At 42.4% G+C, this 13,713-nt stretch overlaps 1 long non-coding RNA gene across 1 annotated transcript; it reads left to right on the top strand.

Annotated features, from left to right (window-relative positions):
• Nucleotides 1-523: 523 nt before the first annotated feature.
• Nucleotides 524-13,376, top strand: LOC106488665 (uncharacterized). The gene is made up of 3 exons (XR_001293265.2): nucleotides 524-3,886; nucleotides 5,064-5,151; nucleotides 13,077-13,376. It is a non-coding gene; the product is annotated as an uncharacterized lncRNA (long non-coding RNA).
• The last annotated feature ends 337 nt before the right edge of the window (nucleotides 13,377-13,713 follow it).

Below are 13,713 nucleotides of genomic sequence, written 5' to 3' on the forward strand. Positions count from 1 at the left end.
TTTTTAAATGCTACAATGACCCAGACTCAGAAGAACAAGCAGGTGGTGATCCAGACAGTGGGTTTGTATCTGACTCTGCTTATGCAGTCAGCTATGAATTATTGAAATGGAAAGAAATCAAAGCCTAATCCCCAGTGACCTATGCATGGGTGTCAGTCATGATCAGTCCGGAACTTGGGCACCGAGACATGGACTGCAAAGTGGAGACATGGCTAGCTAGCTTAATGTATTAGCTGAGCCCTCTAAACAAGCAATAGCTAGTACCAAACAAATATCTATTCACTGGCTTTACTTTCCAGCAGAACCTGCTGTGTGCAACATCTCTGGGCAGGGAAAAATACTGGCTCACAGGACAGTGTAAGATCCTAGGGCTTTGGAGATTCGGTACTGAAGCAATAATTAGTTTTAAATGTGTAAGCCACCTGCTTATCAAATAAGAAAGCAGGTAAAAGGTTCTGTTCTGTGTTCCACAATGGGCAGCAAGAGATAAGTGAAATCTGTATGGCCCAAATTACTAGTGGGTGACTTCCGATCATTTGCCTTTGCAGCTGGCTGCACCCTTGATCCATAACATTTCCATTCAGCTTCAAAAGCCTATCAATGGAGGAGGCTTGCCTGAGGCAGTGAATGAGAGAATTATTTTCTCTATCTTTGTTTCATACATGCCTGATCTTACTGTGTTTGGCATTGCTCTAATTAATGTTTCCTTGCCAGCTTTTCTGATATTTCTGGCAGTTTTTTGGGGCTCCCTCATCCAATGGTGACAGCAGAGCAAAGGGCTTTTGGTGCAGTTGAAGACCGCTCAGATACTTAATGTCAGATGTGAAGGAGCAGAACCAATGGACACTGGAGGAGGCAAGGGAAGTACTAGTACTAGCACAACTTGCTAAGAGGCAAGAGGGGACACCATTGCAGATCAGAGGGAACAGATGTTTTCTAAAGGTTGCCTGTGCCGGATGGCAATTTCCCGTCTCAGTCCTGAACTGTTTCCTAGTCTCAGCAGTGACTTGGTACCTTGTAATCAGTCACACATCTATCCACGCAAATCCTTTGGAGGTAGAGAAGTCTGACCATCTCCCCTGCAGAGGAGGGAACTGGAGCACAGAAAAAGTGTGTCTTAGTCCAAGTTGCACTTGGAGTCAATGTCAAAGAAAAGTAGATGGATTCCAGGTTCTTGAATCCTAGGCTCTTCTCATGGGGATTTTCTTCATCCTATATATGCCAAATTCATCCACAGTATTTTTAAATCATCCTGAACTCTCCCTTGCTCTTTAAGAGGCAGAGAAATGTGTGCAATGGCTGTTCACCTCAGTAAAGATCCCTTCTTCTATTATTAACTTTTTTATATTTTTTACACCTTTCTTTCATGTCAAGATTCACTCTCCATGTGGGCTGGATTGCAGTCATTTCTGGGGAGCTTCTCTGCTCCACAAGGGGCCAGTTACAAGGTGAATAAATCCCCTCTGAAGAGTTTTGTCTGGCTGCTCTGTATTTGCTCCTACTTCAATTACATCTCCTCAGCAACTTAAATGAAATGAAAGCTACTTTTCCTGCTTGGGCCATTCATATTGATTTGTGACCAGTTAGCCTTCTCACTACTGATTTCTCAGGTTTCACTCTCGGTCCCTGTGTTAGCAGCACCTGTAAACTATGCTCATCTCTATGGTATCTGTCCTCCTGCCATCCCTTACCTATTCTCTTCATCTGATCCTGTCTATTACCCCTTGTTCTGTTTCCATTCCCATGGCTTGTGTATGCTCTCATCCTGTGCATTTCCTCAAAGCCACCAGCTTTTCCTTGTCATATGCCCTACCTCCTCCAATTCAGAGCCTCCTTTGTAATTCATTTTCACTTTCTGCTAGATGCTGCATACTTCTGCCTCCTGAAGCTGCTCTCTATGTTTGTAAGTCTGTTAGAGCCTATAGGCGTTGAAGTGATGGTGTTGTGTCCCTTCAACAGGGCAATGTTTCCCTCCAGCCAAGAGGAAAGTCGGAATGACGCCAATTAAAGAGCTGTTCTAAGTTGTTATGATTGTTCATGGTGGTCATGTTTATTATAGCGGGATCTCAAGAAGAGTATGGATCAGGGGCCCACTGAGGAAGGCATTGTATAGAAAGAAAAGAGTTCCTAATTCAGTGCATTTCAAGCCAAATATGTTGGCAGATAGCAGAGGTGAAGACTGTAATATGTTAGCTAGAAAAAAGTGATTGCACTGCTTCTCTGTAGAAGGTAAATGGATTTCTATTTAAGCATAATTTAAATATCAGAGAAATGATGATCTCTACAGGTGAAACACAGCATTTCCAGAGCAGCCACTAATTTACTGTGTGACCTTCAGCAGTTCATTCAAGCTCTCTCTACCACAGTCACTTTTTATGTTAAACAAGTCCAAAGACAAATTCCTCTCTTGTAGAGGTCTTTTGAGGACTATGCATCTCCATGAGATCCTCGAGGGTTACATCGAAGGCAAAGCATTATTTCACTAAGACCACATTTAATATTCCCAGTGATGTAATGTGGCACATTAGCTCGCCTGTGCTAAGTTTGGAGCCTCCCACTTGGACACCATTCCACCTGCCTCTTGCGAAGGTGTATGTCACCCCTCCATAGCCACTTCTCAGCACAGTTCCTTCCTCTCACTCATCTTTCCTGATATCTTTTTAGCCTCCCTAACACCTCCTCCCATTCTGTAGCATGCTGGCCTTCAAAGAACATCCCTTGCCTTGGCACAGATGGGCACAGCCAATCACTTCCCTTCAAAATGAAGTGTTGCCTCAGCAACCAAAGTTTTGAAGTCAGGCAAAGTTCTGAAAAAAAAAAGATTGTGATGGAAAATGACACTTGGGAACAAATGTATCATGTTGCCATGGCAACCTGAATACTTGCATGGAACTTGGTGTTTTGAAAATATAAAGACTGTGCTTAAAGCAAGTCCAACTGACTTAATGTATTTGTCAGGTACCTGCATGATGCCAAGTGTCTGGTGTTTATGTTTTTTTACCTGGTGTGTGACTGACTCTAACACTTCTGAAATGGAACCAACTTCTGTTCTCACTCTGTTAGAGAACTATTTGAGACTGCAATTTTTGCTGGATTGCCTGGTCTGATATTGATCTATTGGGATTATTTCTGTCATTGGAAGTCCTTCAGTTCTTGGTTGTCTTGATTTACACATCTGTTATTTATCTGTTATTTCATTTGGTGCTCTTTTATCCCATAGCATCTGGCTAAAAACAGCAGGTGATTTGTTCAAAAACATGGATCCCCTTCTCATTTCCACAATAATCAATCCATGCTTTGTCTTTGAGCCATGAGGTTTGTGAGGGGCTTTCAGAGGACACAACCTGATTCATTCAGCTCTACAAACTGAACCAAACAAGATTTTTCTCCAACAAGTAGGTGCCTTCTCTTCGGTTAGTTCTAGTGAGGAAGAGGAACAACCAGCCTGGGCTGGATTCCTGTGCCTCTTGGAACAGGCTCTGTTTGCAAATCCAAAGAAGGGAACCAATGTGAACTGAATTCCTGCGGGAGTTTGGAAGATGATGCAGTTCCCATCTCGTGGAGCCAACCCTCTGATTAAAGCCATGTGAGTTGAAAACAGGCTGTATGATGCACAAGGAAAACAGCCAGGGGATAGCTGGTCAAATCCTGAGAAGATTAAATCCCAAATGGCTCACACAAGAAAGGGGAATCTTGGCATTTACTGATAAGCAATCTGGGGCCCTCACATTGCATTTTGTTGCTTACAGGTGGACCCTTCTTGAGAGCTGAGCACCAGGGCTGCATGGACAGCCCTTCTAGCAGGACAAATGCCTTTGCCCACAGGGGAGTTGGCTCTCCATTTTCTGCAGGAAAACAACATGGTTGAGGATTCACCATGCTACAGGTACAGAGAGGCCAGTGATGGATCCCCACATGTCAGGCTGGGTTAGTTACATTCACAGAGTACTGCACTGTGTGGACTTTCCACCTCAGGCTGGGCTGTAGCTCAGAGATCATGTTCCATGGTACAGAGTAAGGTCTTCCTCTTTGTATTTTCTTGTCCACTGGAGGGTATGCTTCTATTACCCAAACTACCCTTGTGTTGTATAATATGCGTTTTTGCTTTATCTGCATTAGCTGCCTCCCCACTGCCATGGGAGGGGTAGTCAAATGTTGGCTATTGTTATTTTATAGGTGGTGTTGGAGGGATCTAATTTAGAGAGACACTGTGGAAGGAGTACTGGGAAACCCATGGGGGAGCAGGGAATTCTGTGCTCCTTGGCATGAGTTCAATTCACATACCTAGAGCCTGCTGCTCCTGGGCCCTCTTCCCTTCTTCTCTGCACTGAGATTCCTACTCTGTTTCACCTGATACACATGCACATCTCAGCCTGCATTGCTCCTCTCCAATTAGAGTAATAAGTAGACAGTTTATGTCAAGCATTTTGGAGGGGATGTCAACTGTTCTTAACTTAATTACTTGGCTTTGCAAAGGTTTTTAGTCTCTCTTTTCCCCTTGACAGTTTTATTAAGAAAATAGTTTTTACTCTGGGCTCTCTCCTTTGTGTTTTTTTGTGGCATTTACAATAGGGGCTTCTCAGTGTTTTATCTCAAGTAGCTCAAATGAGAGATTGGTTTTAGACAAAACACACAGCTGGCTCTGAGGAGACAGAAGAAGAAATGTTGACTGTTCCATAAAGAGGTACTATGTTCAGCTCCAGACACTTCAGATCTCCTGTCTCCTATCCCCACAGCTTCTTTTTTTACTGTTGGCCTTAAAGCCTGTGACAGACTTGAGGGAGAGGGCCAGGCTTGTGCTCTGTGCCAGACTCTGCTTTGCAGCAGTGCCTTCCTAATATCATTTGGGACCTCAGGGCTACGAGCTGTCCCACAGGAGTGCCCTACCAGTATGAGTGAGGATCTAGGTCCTGCAAGCTTCCCCAGAGCAGTACCACCCTGACTGTGGACCACAGTACACCAAGCTTCCTCACAGTCATACCTGGCTGCTGACGAGTGGGATGTCGCCCTTCTAAGCTGCACTGCTCTGCCTAATATCTGCTTCTTATCTACTGCTTACACAGGGCCATACAGATGGATGGAAAGATATGGTGCTTATCAGACAGATGAAGATGGGATCCAGAGAAGAGTAGGAAAGGAAATGAGGAGGAGGTAAGGTCACTTTGAATATTTACTTGAAATGGAGCCCTTGATCTGAGCTTGCTTCATGTCCATGACAGTTTTCCTGAAGACTAATTCCACAATTACACGTTAAAATCTGTAAAAAATCCATAGTCATCAGTGCGTTTGTGATTATTCCAATTTACAAGAAGGCTCGTTTATGCTCAAGCTTACAGCAATGCCACATTGTTTGCTTTTGGAGGTTTATTTCATGCCATAAGGGCTAAATATGTCTGTGAGGCACACAGTTTAGAGACTTAGAGGGACAGAAACTATTTCTCAATCTATAGAAGAAAAGCAGAAAAGCTTATTTCTGGCCAAGATCATTTAGAGAAATTAAAATATTGCCCTACTCACTGTGTTTTGCTATTTCATGTGAAATGGGTCTGTGTTTTGACTGTGTACATGACATAAGACTGTTGCAGTCACTATGTCAAGGGCAGGGCATTAAAAGTAGATGGTGTATACCTTGGTCTGAGTAGCTCACCCTGCCCCAGCAGTGGAAGCCTTGAGGGAGCAGGGTTTATGCAGGGCATTCAGATTAGGGGTGAAGGTCAGTTTCATGTTATGTTAGTATTTTTCCTGAGGTTGTAGATTCTCTATGTAGTATTAGGGATGAGTAAAGCTGGACTGGTGGGAATGAAGCAGAAATGGTTTCCTACAGAAGTCCCAGTGGATCAGTGGTGGTTTTCTAACACTTGATTGCTCATAGTTGACTCACTCTGTCCAAAGTGGACCTGATCAGCAGTGGCAAAGTCTGCTTTGTAGCACAGAGGCTGATGATGTGGATTTTTCCAGGATGGTAAAGATGGCCACATGCCATTACTTCTGACAGTTCCTGAGACTAACAGGACCTGTAGGAAAGGTTTTTTGCAGGTTAGCAGTGTTGCCTAACTATGCAGTTGCCCACAGACTTAGTGAATTAGCTGGGTTTTGTGGCTTTTAACATGTGCAAGAGTTTGTGTATGTATATGCATGTGTGCACTCATCTGTAATTCATAAATTACCATACTCCTCAGCCAAATGAAATTGTAGCTCCTTGTTCCCAAAAGCTCCTGAGAACTGTCAGCTGAAAACACTACCAGTATAAATAACCAGGGAGACTTCATTTCAATATTTCTTGCATCCCAAAATAGGAAAATGACCACAATTTCTCACCATCCTTTATTTTTAAAAATGGCCCATGGCTAAATGAAACCCTGCTTTCTGGTCTCAACAGTTGGCACAAACATTTGTTTATAGAGTGTGTACAGATCTGCAAAACCAGTCTCAGTCCTGGGGCCAGATCAATACATCAACCAGCCCACAGGTTTTTGCTACCCCTGAAATGCTGCTGAGCTGGAACCTGCAGGAATTAATTATAACGTCTGTGTAGGAGGAGAGAGAAGAGGGAGCTGATGGTTACACCAGATTTGGGCACCTGTGGGACAGAGGGAAGGGTGACATAGCTGAGAGTGCCAGAAAAAAGGAGGAGGTGCAGATGAAGATGGACAGATAAAGTGTCTGATGTTTGAGGTTGCCACAGATGATGCAGAAGGAAATATGAGGAAGGTAATGGGAAACATACATCGAGGAGAAAGGTCAGGGAAGGGACAACAGAGAGATGTCAAAGAAAAAGATGGTACCTAAGGGAACAAGGATGGGGTTGTTGCACAGGAATAAGTTACGTATGTGGTGAAGGTGTGTGGTGGGAGCAGAAGAGACCCCGGAGAGACTGGAGAAAGGGAGTCATAAAGGAGATGCTTAGGGAGTGACTGGGGCAGCATCACAGTGACTCTACAGCCCAGGGAGCGCAGGTTCTTGATGGGGGATGAAGCAAGACCAGCAGACCAAGGCAGGGGCTGTTAGTGTGTGCCACAAGGCTCACAGGTTTGACTATAGTGGAGTAAATTTCTCAGCAGTGGCTGGAGCATTAGCAGTGACACCAAGACCCAGGGTCAGCAGACTGCCAGTGCAGGCAGCCAGCTTTGGAGGTATCAGTCACAGACTGCCTTGGAGCAGCAGGAGGTAGCTGGTGGGGCTTGGTGCTGTGGACGGGGATGAAAAACCAGGAGGTGTGGGCAGTGATATCTGTGAGGCAGTAGACCTAGATGCAGCCCAGCTCCTTCTAACAGGCGCAGAGCCTTCCTCTGGGCCCCAGAAGATCCAGAGCTGTGCTCCTGCTTCTTTTGCATGACCCTGAGAGCCTCTAGTTTGGCGCTGAAGAGTGTGTGACCATTTTCTAACAGTCAGTGTGAGATGCAATGGTAAAATGGGTTTTTCGGCAACCATTTCCTCAACAGAATTCTCAACCCTGATGAGGAGAGGGCCGGATTCTCCTCTTCGGACCAGTTTGTATCACAGTGGAATTTGACAGGGTCAGCTTTTGATACCGGTGGGTGATGGTCTGTCCTTGGGCGGACGTGCTCAAGGCCTGCCCTAGAGCCTGGGGCGCCGTACACCAGGGCTGCAGGGGCCACACTGCTGGTGCATGGGCAGGGGTTGGTAGTCTGCAGAGCAACTCAGTAAAAGGCTGTGTCCATAGGCTGCAAGGCTGGCATCCAGCCCTGAGTCAGAAAGCAGTACCACTGTGAAAGGATGGTGGCAGCATGATCTCCTGATGTCCAGGGAAACATCTGTTCTCCAGTCACTCAGAAGAATATAGTTGAAAGAGGCACAAGTCTGCTGATTAAGTTAACATCCAGGAACACCTGAGATCAGAAGAGAGGGGGAAAGCATTATCTCTAAGTACCTAGGCCATCAGGATGGACCTGAAGTACAGCAGAGTGGAACAAGCAACGGCAGATATACTAAACTAAATGACTCAGAAAAAGGTTGGTCATACTTGATTTGCCAGAGCCAATTTGTGGTGAGTGTGTAGGCCGTGACATGCAGCAACAATCCCTTTCAGATGATATGGTTTGAGGCAACGGTGAATCTATTGTCTTGGGAAACACTGCCCCTAGAGGCCTTCAGGCAATGATGTGTAACCATGAGGAGGGTTGATTTCAGCAGAAGTGGGGTGGGAGGGGGGTCACAGGCAAGTGACTTTGTATTGTCAGTCGGCAACACTGGTCAGTAAATAAAAAATTGCATTGCAACAAAAATTTTCGTTTGAAACAAAAATATTAGTTTTTTCCAAACCTTCATATTCCTAATTTTTACTTTGTCACAGAGAAAAGAAAAATATTGGGATTTCAGAAGAAAAAAATCCCAATTATTTTAATTTTCAGATTTCAGGCTGAAACCAGGAATTAAAATTGGTGAAAATGGCTATCTATTTTGGCAGGAAGAAAAAAAATCATATCTAAATATTTCAGGGGAAAAGTCACATGGCTTTTTACGATACTGTTCTGCTATGCCCTGTCCCAGGGCCCTGTCTCTCTCTCAGCTTCCACACAGGGTGATTCCACAAATGCTCACTTAAGGCAGCATTTGGTAACAATGTCCTTTCAGTGGAGTTTTCACAGCGTGATCCAGATAACAGAACAAAACATTTCTTCTCCTAAAAACAGCTCTCAGTCAGTCTCTGGGCACTCTCAGCTTGGTTATACAAGTGGCTTTTGAGTACAAAATCTGGTTTGGTCATTACAAGCTCCCATCCTTAAATATTTATGTTGGTGCTTCATGGGAAATGTTTACTCCTGCTTCTCTGAGTTCCATCCGTTAAACAAATGGGTATTGCTTAATGAAAAGCACTCTGCAAAATAACTCCCTTTGCTCAGAGACAGGGGGTGAGGAGAGGAAATAAATAGAGAAAGAAGAGATGTATATCTTCTTCTCTTTGAATTGCAGTTTTGTGGCAGGATCCCCCATTCTGCAGATTTGTTATACACAGGGTTGTTTGACTTCAGAGTTAACATCCATAAAGCAAACTAATTCATTTTAAGCTTCCCATATGACTCTCAAAAAGAACAAGGTATTCCTTTGCACTGCAACACAATGGGGAGTCTTTTGTTTTTCTTTTTTTTTTTTTTAATTTCCCACCCTAGCACAGTGGGATGTGTTTCTAAAGTATGCTATTCCTTTTTCTTGTCAAAGTAGGATCCCTGTTTCATAGTAGAGGAGAAGTGACCTTGTCCAATTAAGAGGAGTCAGGACCTTTAGGGAAAAGTGTAGTGTTATCACACTGGGTTCAGCAGAGGGCTGGTTAACATTGCAGCTGGCTCTCTAAATCAAAGTTCACAAATATAAAACTCAAAGATTTAAAAAACAATGATACTGATTATTAAATGGAGCCAGATTGTTTAGAAAACATTATGAAGATTAATGCTTGTGTTGTAGCAGCTTCCAGACAATGGCTCTCAGTTCCTTTTGCTGGTGCATTATGTTCGCTCTGGCTCTAGGAATGGTACTACTCATGCAACAGTCCCAGCACAACAGTATTTAAAGAAAAGTGCTCTCTGAGGTCCTAGACCCTGAAGGCATGAGAAGAATTACTAGTTACAACTATATACATCAGGTAACCTGTTAAAATGTGGTTGTAATCAGAGAAGTGTACGGTAAGATAAAAAGAACACCTATTAGAACCATAGTTCTCCCCTACATACCTCAGTGTTTCTGCTGATCGCAGTGACAGAAATAGGAGTCATAATTTCCAAAGTAGGTTCACATGATTCAAGTCAGTGGAGCTGATGCAAATGTAAGGTAAAAACAGTCTTGGTGGTGCAAACCCAAGGTCCAGATTGTCTCTGCCTCTTCCAGCAGACAGTTTTGCATGCATGGGGAAGCACACAGTGTGCAGGGTAAATCATGAGTGAACTTTCCCCAGAGAAACCTTCCAAAAATCAGTGATTTAGGGTTTCCTAAGCTGGAAGATGCCTCTGGCTGACTATGTTTAATAACCTCCAAAGAACTCAGTTTTAGCTTCCACAACACCTCAGCGAGGAGTTCCACTGTGCAATAATGAACACTTTTTGCCAAGATTCAGACAGTTCTTACTGCTGTTGTTTTAACTATGTTTCTACACTTGGCAGTCTTGAAAACATGAGTGATGACAGGAATGTGAACCAGATGCAATTCTGCATGTGTTAGTATTGTGAACTGAATTCAACATGCCGGCTGTAGACTCTTTATTGCTAAAGAGAGAAAAAAATTCCTGGCTGAGTTACCATGCAGCAGTCTGCTGGTAAGCAGAAAAGCCTCATCAAGGAAATAGGCAAACAAATTTCTCCAAACTTTATTATTCTTATTTATAAGATGAGAGTATTTCATATTCCTGAGAAATAACATGCAAAGTTATTTCAAAGAATAATTTTGCAGAACACTTCAATCATAAATTCTATGACCAAAGAAGGGTTTCTTTGTGTTTTTGAATTACTCTTCCAAAATCCATTTAGCATACATGATTTTCCACTGATATGAAACACACTTATTTGGCCAGTGAGTACTACTGGGATGCCACAGTGTTCTGGAGCCAAATGGCATTCCTACAGCCTTCCCTGGTACTAGTCTTAGCCACGCACATAGGTGAAATATGTGAAGGTAACTGTGGATCTTTCATCTTATCAAAATGTTCCTAGAATGATAGAAGAGGGAGAGGTTGAAACAGCTGTTAAGAAAATAGGGTTATGCAGGAGCGAAATATTTCACATAACAAACAAAAATAAAATAATAAACCAAACATTACAAATTAATTAGGCAACAGAAAGAAAAGCAGAAGTATTTTGACATGTAACAGTACATTCTCATGGAGACACTCTTTATGCAACTTAGTGCCATGGGTTTGCGCTCTACTCACCATTTAAGGAGATCCTGCGTTATCTGTGTATCATTGCAACACTGATCCTAGAATTCAATGAATAATTGTGCTTGCTTTCAGTTCCAGCCCCTCAGCTTGGTTTCTATAGCCTTGTTCTTGTAACCACTTTTGAGATGGTGCCTGATATTGTTCCACTTATTCATTAATAACAAGTTTCTTCTGAAGTAAACATTAGCCAGGCTTACATGAAGTTTTTAATAAACTTCTCTTCCACTGTATACATTAAACTGAAAAATTATCGATGACCTCTTTTGCAACCCATTAATGATGACACACAATTTGGCTGATGAATCATGAATTTGCTGTAGATTTAGGCTATGTCTGTGTCCATCTCAGTGGAGTCTGTCCCCTTCTTCTCCATGGTAACTGCTCTGCTTCTGACATCACTAGCCAAAATAGAGCATGTAGGTTATAAAATCCTGAGGGGTTGTGGGATGGAGAATGGTAGAGACAGACTGAAAATATAATTCAGTAAAGGAAACTTCCTAATGCTTGAGACACTGGCAAGTGTTCAGGCAAAGGACATATTAGAAATGGGAATATCAGCATTTGGGAGCTAGAAATTTGGGTAAGGTTATTGAGACAAGTCTAGTAAGCAAAACAAACTGAGACTCCTTTTTGGAGTGAGTCATGATGCACTCTATTCATATGATTTTCTTTCTCAGAATCAGAAATCCTCTCCATCACACTGAGGATAAAGGGCTCCATGTTGGGAGTCAAGAAAACTCTTTGGCAATTAGGGAAGGCAGAACAGAAATCTCAGAATAATGTATTAAAGCAGATGCCAGTACTGCCGAAACTTTATCACAAATCCTGTGACTGGGCATATTTCTATTCTAAAGCCCAGACCCCAGAAACCAGGCACTAGATGAACATCTTAACTTCAACTGAAAAAAAAAAAAAAAAAGAAAAAAAAAACAGAAGGCCCCCCCCCCCCCCAAAAAATCAGACTTTTTGTGGTAGGAGAGACAAATCTGAAAAGAAGGCCAATACACTTTGGCAGTTCAAAATCAGAAGGGAAAGAAAATGTACTGACAGTTTCTCATCCATTTACATTCCTTAGTTCAATGTAAAATTGTGAAAATTTTAGATCTCAATTTAATGCTTTGGAGCTGTCAGTAATGTGATTTGGATGCCATTGAAGGCCAGGAGAGCTTAGAACTTGTAATGAAGGTTGGGGGGTGAGGGAGGAGACTGCAAACATGCACAAAGGTCGAGAGGATGGGAGGATGTTTAGACTCATCTCTGTTCATTTTAACAAGGCTGTCAGTCTTGGGAGGGTTAAATGTTTCCAGAGGAATGGAAACTCAGCTTCAGCTTTGTCAGAGCTCTGACGCGTCAACACATATAAAATAAACAGAAGTAGAACATTAAGGTAATGCACATACACCAGGTCTGTGCAATGTCAGGATCATTCTGGTTCACTTCACAAAATTATTATCCCTTTTTGACTTGCACAGTTAGCCAATTTTAAATGCCCTGTGGACTGTTTCATTTAGGAGAAGAAACTGATAATGGAGCCCAGTATTTCTTTAGTGCAACCCTGCTTTATTTACAAAGAAGGTACATGAAACCTGGTTTACTTGGACAAAACAGGAATGAAACAGCAGGAGAGAATTTCTTTGATCACAATTATGGGCCAGTAGCTAGTCCAAAATCTTTTCCTCTATGTTCTTTCATTCTTGTGTTTTCTCTTTCTCAATGCTAGCTTTTTTTCAATAAACCAGTTGTATTTAGAGGCTTTGTTTATTTTTACTTTGAAATATGTCTTCTCGGAAATTCAGAAGGCAAGTTGTCCTGTGAACAGCAGAAAGAGTATAATGTGGTTTCCTATAAATTTGTACCCAATGACCCCGTATCTATCTCCACTCAGAGCCCAAATGACACATATGCTGATCATCTGGCTGATATCCATTTGCAGTTTGACTTGACAACACACCAAAAAGGAAAAATAACTGTTACATTTACACTGTGGCCTTTCCCTCAGCAAGTTCGTAGCTTGGATTTCTTTGCTTGCTCATTGATTTTCATGAAGCTTGTAAGAATTTGACGTCTTTGAGACTTTCACTGTAGAAAGTAGAGGGGCTGATGGACACACATTGTTGTCTCACGTCTTACTTCCTTAGGACAACCAGATGAAAAAGAAAAATTCTACCTTTCTTTTTTTTAATTTCAGAAAGCTAAAGAAAGAAAAAAAAAGAAGAAGGAAGAGAGGAAGGGAGGGAGGAAGGGAAGGACAAATATGAGGAACAAGAAAAAGTACATTTTAAGTCAACTTGGGAGGAGAAAGAAGCAAGGGAACAAGCAATTGAGAAGAAACAGGGATGAAGAATCAAAATTAATCTCCACATGTAATTTAGGTAAAGGAATTTCACTCCATTCATTTTATAAAATGAATAAAGCTGCCATGCAAATACTGGTGCAATTAAATCATATTTCTCTGTTGAAGTCAAACATAAAAGAATAACGAAATTTAGTTATGCCATCTGTAGGAATGGCTGCCAAATGTCTGCTGTCTCTGTTTATTTTGATGAATCTGAATGAGTTCTGCCCACAGTAAGTAAGCACAGCATATATAAAATTATATTAAGAGAAGAGGTGACATGATGAGATCCTGTCTCTAACCTATTTTAGCCAGATCCTTAAATCTGCACATTCCAAAATAGTTTTGGCTAAAAGGATGCATCTTATGTTGCTGTCAAAGACTGAAGATGATAGAGATTGTGGACAGGTGTCCAGTAGGCCTGAGGGCACTAGGTTGTGCCAGCTGCCGGGAGCCACTGGAGAGAGGCAGCAGGTCCCAGCCCTTGTCT

This window comes from Apteryx mantelli, chromosome 1 (genome assembly GCF_036417845.1).
Source record: "Apteryx mantelli isolate bAptMan1 chromosome 1, bAptMan1.hap1, whole genome shotgun sequence".
Taxonomy (NCBI): Eukaryota; Metazoa; Chordata; class Aves; order Apterygiformes; family Apterygidae; genus Apteryx; species Apteryx mantelli.